The sequence below is a fragment of the Castanea sativa genome, chromosome 5 (genome assembly GCF_040712315.1).
Source record: "Castanea sativa cultivar Marrone di Chiusa Pesio chromosome 5, ASM4071231v1".
NCBI lineage: Eukaryota > Viridiplantae > Streptophyta > Magnoliopsida > Fagales > Fagaceae > Castanea > Castanea sativa.
In genome coordinates this window covers 43,385,384-43,394,105 of record NC_134017.1, presented here as the reverse complement: position 1 = coordinate 43,394,105, position 8,722 = coordinate 43,385,384, and the positions used below count along the sequence as shown (strand labels likewise).

The 8,722-nt window shown below is 35.4% G+C and overlaps 1 pseudogene; it reads left to right on the top strand.

The window, feature by feature from the left end:
• Positions 1-5,414: 5,414 nt before the first annotated feature.
• LOC142634523 (zinc finger BED domain-containing protein RICESLEEPER 1-like) lies at positions 5,415-7,944 on the top strand (annotated as a pseudogene).
• Positions 7,945-8,722: the final 778 nt, after the last annotated feature.

The following is an 8,722-nucleotide window of genomic DNA, read 5'->3' as shown; positions in this document are numbered from 1 at the left end:
CATTAAGCATTAAACCTTTCTTTATATTTATATGTGTGCACACTTGGATGTTATATATATATGTGTGTGTGTGTGTGTGTGTGTGTGTGTGTGTGTGTGTGTGTGTGCTTAAAGGCTGATGTGCTCACACGCATGGATTCTCACATGCTTGGATGCTAACATTTTTGAATGTTTACACACTCATATGCTTGGATGGTCACATGCTCCCTTCCTCACATGCCTTGATGATCACATGCTACCATGCACTCATGCTTTAAGGATCATATGCTCAAATGCTATGATGATCCCATGCTCCCATTCTCATATGCTTTGATGATTGCAGGCTACAATGCTCACATACATCGATATTCACATGCTTGATATCCACACACATGCATACACACTTAGACGATGAAATGTCCATATGCTTGGAGGCTTAATGGATCATGTAGTTGGACATTTATGCGCTCAAATGTTTGACGAATGAGCTTGAATGCAGAGGTGATTGGATGATAAGAGGTATGTGTACTTAGTTGATCAAATACTTATATGCTTATATGCTCATGCTCACTTGCTTTGTACACTGTCATTCTAAAATGCTCATAAGTTCAATTAAATGTACCTCGTTCATAAGACTTATTCATTAATTTTCATTAAGCATCAACCCTTTCTTTATATCCATGTGCCCACATATGGATAACGATATATCTATATGCTTGGAGCTGAAGTGCTCATGTAGTTGGATGCTCGTTGACTCATATGCTTTGATGATCATGCTGAAATGCTAAGGTAATTGGGTGGTAAGATATTAGTTTACTTGGATGCTTAAATGCTCATGTGCTTGTATGATCACATGCTCACATGTCTACTTTCTTTGATGGTCACATGTTCCTATGTTCCCATGCTTTGCTTTTCACATACTTTGATGATTACTTGCCCCTATGTTCTTATTCTTGATTATTGTATGCTCACATGTCTACATGCTTTGATGATCATATGCTCCCATGCTCTCATGCTCACATGCTTGATTGATCACATGTTTGGATGCACACATGTTTAATTGCTCACATGCTCTCATATTCACATGCCTTGACAGTGGTGGCGTCCTTTAGATTTCTCTCCCTCTATATGCTGGACCAAAAAAACATGTTGACCCTGAGATTTCTCTCTCTTTAGCAGTTGTTCTAGAATGCATAATAACCTCTCTCTCTCTCTCTCTCTCTCTCTCTCTTTTTTTTTTTTTTTTTTTTTTTTCTATTCTAATAAGCCAAGATGGGTTGGATTGTAAGAGATGCTATTGGTTGTTGATTAAAGAGATGAGATCTGTTCAATTTCTGAAGAGGCAAAATTGGTTTGTGCTTTTGGATTTTCTTTTTTCCTCTGTCTGTTGGTTTGGAACGTGTAAAGTTGTGATTTACAACTATGTTTTATGTTGGCTTCATTCCATGACAAAAAGTGTTGTATTTGCTTTAATTTGTTCCTTGTATTTTGTGGGATTTTATTCTATTGGGTTTAGAATTAAGTTAGTGAAGAATCGAGCATAAAATGAAGAATCAGTGGATTTTGCGTGTCTTGCTAGAAGCATACCCATGAAAGAGCCACGTGAGAAGCACATGCTGGAAGCTGAAGAGTCGTGTCAGCCTGAAGGATTTCGCGAGTGTCTCACGGGTAAGACCTTCCTGCGAGATACCCGCAAAACTCTTTGCCTGGAGGATTTTTCAGTGTGACTTTCTTACCCTTGAACCGTAACGTCCCAATCACAAAAAAGAAGAAGAAGAAGTGGTCAGACTTTATTTGGACCACATGTGCCCACCTACCCCATTTAACCCCCACCACTCATCTCACAAATATCTCTACTCTTTTTGACCGGCTCCCCACTTCTCCTCTTTTCTTTCTTTTCTTCTTTTTCATTTTCGGTAGAACACTCTTCACTCCCTCAAACTCTCCCACCGGTACCTCCATATCACTACTTCCACCATCATTTTTCCGGCAAGATCACTATAAAATTCTTGTGAACCCATAAGCACCTTCATATCTTTTATTTGAGGTAAAAATTTCTAATATTTTTGGTGGGTTTTACACTTTTGCTTGAGGTTAATTTTATCTAAGCTTTAATAATGATACCCATGTGATTTATGAGCATTGGAAGTGATATTTATGTGTTTTTATGTATGGGTTTTGTATTGGTGGAATTATTTGATGAGTGGGTATATAATTTGTGCAAAAAATGGCTACTTAAGGTTTATATATGGTGGAAAATTTAGGGGTTTTAAGTTATAATATGTGAGGGTTGGTAAATTTAATTTTTTCAGCGCCATTGGATTTATTGGGAGTTAGTTGAAGTCTTAAATTTCTGTCTTGGAGGATATCATGATTTTGCTTTCATGGGTCTCTTAATAATGTAGTGTAAGTTTTATGGAAGCTAGTCATAATGTTGGAGATGATATTAAATGGATTAAATTTATAAATTGGAGTCTATGTCTTGTGAATTAATTTGTAGAGAAACTTTGGAAGAGGAATATGTTATTGATGAGGTTAAATACTGGGCTTGCCTAATTAAGTGTTTATTTGGCAATTCCTAAATTGTGGCTAGATACAATTTCAAACTCTATGCTTATTGTGATAGGTTTACTTGATATTGTTTAGATTCTAGCTAATCTCCTTGGAGCTTGGAGAATTAGGCTTTTGCAGTTGCGAGGTAAGTAGCTTTTAATGGAATTTTTGGAAAATAACCATATTTCATAAATGATGTTTTTGGGTCAAGCACATTTTGGAAAATTATATATGGATATATGCTTTCTTAAAATTGTTGTGTTGTGACCCTATTACATATTATTATATATAAAAATGTATCATATTTGGTATTGCATTTGGGGAAATGCATGAATTGTTGACATGGAAAATATGAGCATCTTTTATTTAATCTTTGATAAGGAAATTATGGATTTTATGGTTTATTAGAAAATCTAAAGATGCTTATCTTGTCTTGTTAGTTGGGAAATTGATATAAAATCTTTTTGACAAGAATGAAGTTGAAAACCTTACAAACTTTGTGGAAGTTAGATTATTTAAGGTTTTCCTAAAATTACCTAGATTTAAACTATTTATTTGGAAGTAATGTAACTTGTGAGCTTTATGTGGTTTTAACACCATGTCATGTGTGATTTTCCGGTGATCACCCGATTTGGTTTTCGTAATCTTTGTGACAACGGAATCAAATCCAGGCTAATGCCCTTTTACTTTGGATGATGCGTTCCTCCCTGCTGCCCATGGGGGGAAGAGGTTCCTTGATTATGTGTGGGTGAGGTTGCCGTCCATGGGGCCAAGAGACCACATGCAAGAGAGGTCCTATTTGGCGCGCTCATTCTGCTGCCCATGGGGAGAGAGAAAACCCTTGAGGGTATGAGTGAGGTTGTTGTCCATGGGGCCAAGAGTCTACATACCAGAGAGGACAATATCATGCCAGTTGTGAATGGGTGGATCCCCTGACCGGTCTATGTGGTAGTATGGTATTTTTGAGAAAATTTTCCTAACATCAAACCCAAACTGACCGAATTATTTATAAAAGAAAAAAACTATATAAATTTTGATAGCACATGCCAGGAACAACCCATGCCCAGGCAGCCCAGTAATACCAGCTCGAGTCTCAAAGTAAGTTTTTCTCACACACCATCCCAACATCCATATCAACCATCCATCTAAAATTGAAATTTAAAATCAGTGGTGTTGATGAGAGACCAACTGAGCATGACATGACTGCTTAGGCGTTACACAGTGGCACAATAACCCATTCTAAATCAACGGATATAATTGAAGATGAAGAGCCAATCTAACGGTGAGAGTTAAATGGGAAAGATCTGATATCTCTCTATTCCTCTCACAAGTCTCTTCACTCTTCAGTTTTCACTTCAGAGATAGAGTTCAATCATGGCTTTGGCTTCCCATTCATGCCTCCTCCCCTTTTCACTCTTCCTCACCTCTTCTATCTTCACTTCTTTAGTCTCAGACTCTTAGTTCTTTACATGGCTCTCTCAAGCTCTCTCAAACTCTCACAGTCTCACACTTTCTATAGTTTAAACAATTTCTCCAAATCCAAAGTCTAAACCGTCTCACACTCTTTTCACTAAGTCAGTAAGGTAATTGTTCTTTGTTTCTTTTTTGTTAGTCTTGTTGGTTTTATTTGTTATGGAAATCAAATGTTAAAATCAAATAAACCCATAGATTCATACTGTGAAACCTTAACTAAAAAAAACTTAGAAACCCTAACTATTTAGCTTTTGTTCTTTTTTCTTTTCTTTAGTCAATTTTGATCTTGTTTTAATTTATTCAGGATTGAAAGCTGACTCCGAGTATCATTTTTTGCCCTTAAGTTTGAACCCATACACCCACAGTTTTAAGGTATGGTTTTTGCTTTCCTTTGTGAGAACCTTTTTTGATAAGGTTTTCTTTCTGAAATATCAGTGGGATATTTGCTTGTTATTTGTTCCAGAAAAAATAATTTCTCTGCTATTCACGTATAGCTTTTGTGTGAGGAAGTGATGCTGCAGTTGGGTTCATAGAGTGAAATTTCATTTGTTAATATCTTTTATTATAGGATGCATTCTAAGTTTTCTCCTGATAACTTCTTGCATTTGTTTAGACTACTTGATCACAAGGGTGGAATCAGAGATCATTAGAAGTGAATGGTATACCATACTCTGCAAATAGCATATGACTGAATGATCAGGATTAGTCACATATTAATTTTTATGTCAAATAAATTTCCACAATGGTTCTTCAGATCTTTTTGAATAAAAGGCGAGAAAATTAGGTGATTGACTTTGTGAATCCATAATGAGTTTAACCATCTCTCTGATCCATTTAGACAATGGATTGTATAAATACGGTTACGATGATAATATAGCTGGCTTGTTTCTGATGTGCATAATATCTTTGATGACATGCTTTAGATAGATAATTTGGTGACAATGCCCTTGGTCGGAACAAAGTACACAAAAGTATACAATGTTTATTAAAAGGGGCAGAGTAATTTAAATGATAAGTAGAAGATTATTGAAAGGGAAACTATTGAATGTAATTCATGAGAGTTGCATTAATGTGGCTTGCAGATGCTTTTGATTTTGCTTTTCTATTAGTTTGTAGCTTTGTATGTTCTCTATTGCCCAAATTAGACAAGGTTTATTTAACATTTTTGGTTATAGCATCTTATGGAAGTTTTAGTTTACCTTGCTTTGTTTTTAACACATTCAACACCTGGAAGTTGATTATATGAGAAGATTGTTATAATGTGACTGTTCCTAATTTTGGTTTGCGTGGTTATTTTATTATTATTATTATTATTATTATTATTATTATTATTATTATTATTATTATTAAAGCTATGAATTATACTTGTTACTCTAGTTTGCTAATACGTATCTTTGTTTTTTTAGGTCATGGAAACCTTCACTAATGAACCCTCTGTCCAAATACTAGCTACTACAAAAGATGTTGGTGCTATTCCCAGCCAAGTTGAAGATTTTGTTGCTACCCAAGCTGAAGCAGCTACTGCTGTTGCTAAGTTGCCCCCAGTTTCACCATGCCAAGTGAGTATGACAGCTCCTGTTAGTGGTACTTGTAGTGGTAGGAAAAAGTCACTTGCTTGGGCTTATTTTGAAAAAGTAAAGATAGGTGAGGGTGATACTAGTAAAACTAAGACTATTTGTAATTATTGCCAAAAATCGTACAATGCTAATTGTAATAATTGTGGTACTAGTAATTTGTTAGCTCATGTGCCAATATGTCCCAAGAACCCTAATAGAGATGATCTAGTTAAAGGGCAGAAAACATTAGCTTTTGAACCCAAAAAGGATGGAGAAGATGAATTCTACCTTGTGTCAACAACCTTTTCTATTGAGGTTTCTAGAAAGGCATTGGCCGAAATGATTATAATTGATGAGTTGCCTTTTAGGTATGTCGAGGGGTATGACTTTAAGAAATATGTAACTACCTTACAACCTAAGCTTCGATTAAAGGATATTCCATCTCGTCAAACTGTGGCTAGAGATATGATTGGCATTTATAATAGTGCGAGAGAGAAGCTAAGGAAATCCTTGAAGGGTTGTAGGGTGTGTCTCACTACGGACACATGGACTTCTGTTCAAAATTTAAATTATATGTGTCTCACATGTCGCTTTATTGATGATGCTTGAAAATTGCATTATAGAATTTTAAATTTTTGTCAAGTTGAAGACCACAAGGGGGAGACTATAGGTAGAAAGATTGAGATGTCATAGCGTGAGTGGGGTATTGATGGGATATTCACCTCTGATAGTGGATAATGCTAGCTCAAATTTAACAACAATTAAATTTTTGCAAAGGGTGACTAAAGATTGGAATGAGACAGTTTTAGGAAATGAGTACATGCACATGAGGTGTTGTGCCCATATCCTAAATCTCATTTTGGGGGAGGTTTTGAAAGAGATTGATGCATCTTTTGCTAAGGTGCGTGAAGCTGTGAGGTATGTAAAGTCCTCACCCAATAGAAGTCAAACTTTTAGGAGTTTTATGGAGAGGTTAGGTATGGACTCCAAGAGTCTTCTTAGTCTAGATGTACCTACTAGGTGGAACTCGACCTATATCATGTTAGAAACTGCTGAAAAATTTGAGAAAGTGTTCCTTCGAGTGGATTTTGAAGATGATGGTTATTCGTCGTACTTTAGGACCAAGGAAGATAGTGGTGGTTTGGGATTTCCGTTAATGACTAATTTCCAAAATTGTAGGGCATTGTGACTTTCTTAAGGCTTTTTTATAATGCAATGAAGAAATTCTCCGGTTCTTTGTACATTACTTCAAATGCCTTCTATGATGAGATTTTTGTTATTTAGGAGAGTATTTCCAATTTAGTTAAATCCCAAAACACTCTCTTGAAAAACACAGCCACAAACATGCAAACTAAATTTGAGAAGTATTGGGGAGAAGGGGAGAAAATTAATCCTCTTTTGTATGTGGTTGTGGTTCTTGATCCACGAAAAAAATTGAGATTTTTGAAGTTTTCTTTTTCTGAAATTTATGGGAATTTAGTTGCAAAAGTGATGGTTGATAAGGTGAAAGATCTTTTGTATAAGTTGTACAGTTTTTTCTCTTCTATTCATTCACCAAATGTGCAAGAACAAAGTGGGAGTGAGAAGTCAGAATTGGAAAGTGATGGTAGTGATCCATATGTGATGGTTTACTCGCGATATGAACGTTTTTTCGAAGTTGAGCAACCTGTAGGTTGTAGTAATGAGCTTAAGACGTATTTGGCTGAAAACTGTGATGGTAGAAAGGATGTGAATTTTGAGATATTGGAGTGGTGGAAGGACAATTGTAGTAGGTACCAAGTGTTGTCTAAAGTTGCTAAGGATGTTCTAGTTGTACCAGTTTCCACTATTGCATTTGAGTCAACATTTAGCACTGGAGGTCCAATTGTTGATCCATTTCGAAATTCACTATCTCCTCTCATGGTTCAAAACCTTGTATGTTCACAAAATCGGCTTCAAGCCATAGTTCCAATTTCTCATCTCCAGTCAAGGGATGATGTAGAGGCATTGGCGGAGGAGTTACTTGACTTAGGTAATATGTTTAAATTCTAAAATTTAGTCTATTAATTTTATTGAATGTCTTATGTATTCAAGAAAAATTTAATCTATTGTGTTTATTTCCTATTCTTTTCTAGTTTTAAAGGAACAACCAACAGCAAGTGCAACAGCAAATACTAGCTCAAGCACGAGTTCCACTTCAGGCAATCGACCCTTAATTAGCATTGATGATTAATCACTGACTTGGTATGATTCTGCCTTTAGCCCCCTACTATTATAAACTTGGTTTCCTTACTAGTTGGTCTTGTATTTGGTACTAATGTATTGTTTGTTGAATATTTTTCTGTCTATAGTAGGAGGATGGTAATTTATTTTGTAAAGAAGGCAGCTTTTTGGGAATATTTTGGAAGCTTTTTTGGACATATCACTTTTCTAACTCGTAATGATACTCAACTGTCAATGCTTATAAAAAATAAATCTTAGTTCATAGGTTTTCTTTTCTATTAGTTATAGACTTATAAACTATAGAGTAGTCATTCAATGCTTTGGAAAAACTATTTTTTGGAAATACCTATGGTATTTGATTGTTGTAACTAATTATATTGCTTGGAACATTGTATAACTACCAAGCTTTCTGCCTTATGGGTTACTGCCCAAAAACTTGTAGTAACTGTCTCTATGGTACTATTGAGGTTTATTTGTTGTGGTTGGCAGGTTTTATAAGTGTTGAGCTACTAGCTTACTGCCTAGTAGGGTGCTTAGTGTTGTTTAACAGATTACATATTATTTGTTGTGTTTATTTTTTGTGGTTAATGTGGGAAAGATTATGCATGTGGATTGATAGGTGCTTCTTGTTTCAAATCACAGGTGATAAAAAAAAAATGCTTTTTGGTGTGTTGAATTGATTACAGGTAATAAAAAGAATAGGCCTTTTTTAGGCCTTGAAGGCCTAATATGTAACACCCCAAATATTTTTTTAAAGCCATTTTCCAAAGAGAATAATATCTATATTGGACTTTATTTTTTTAATCAGTGTGGTTAATTATTTTGTGGAGGACTTATGAATACTTAAGTGATTTATGGGGCAAGATGAAATATGGGAAGAACCTTAAGGGTGGAGTGGTAATTAAACACAAGATATTTTTGGGGCAAACTTGTAATTAAGCCCCATCCCATAAGTCAGC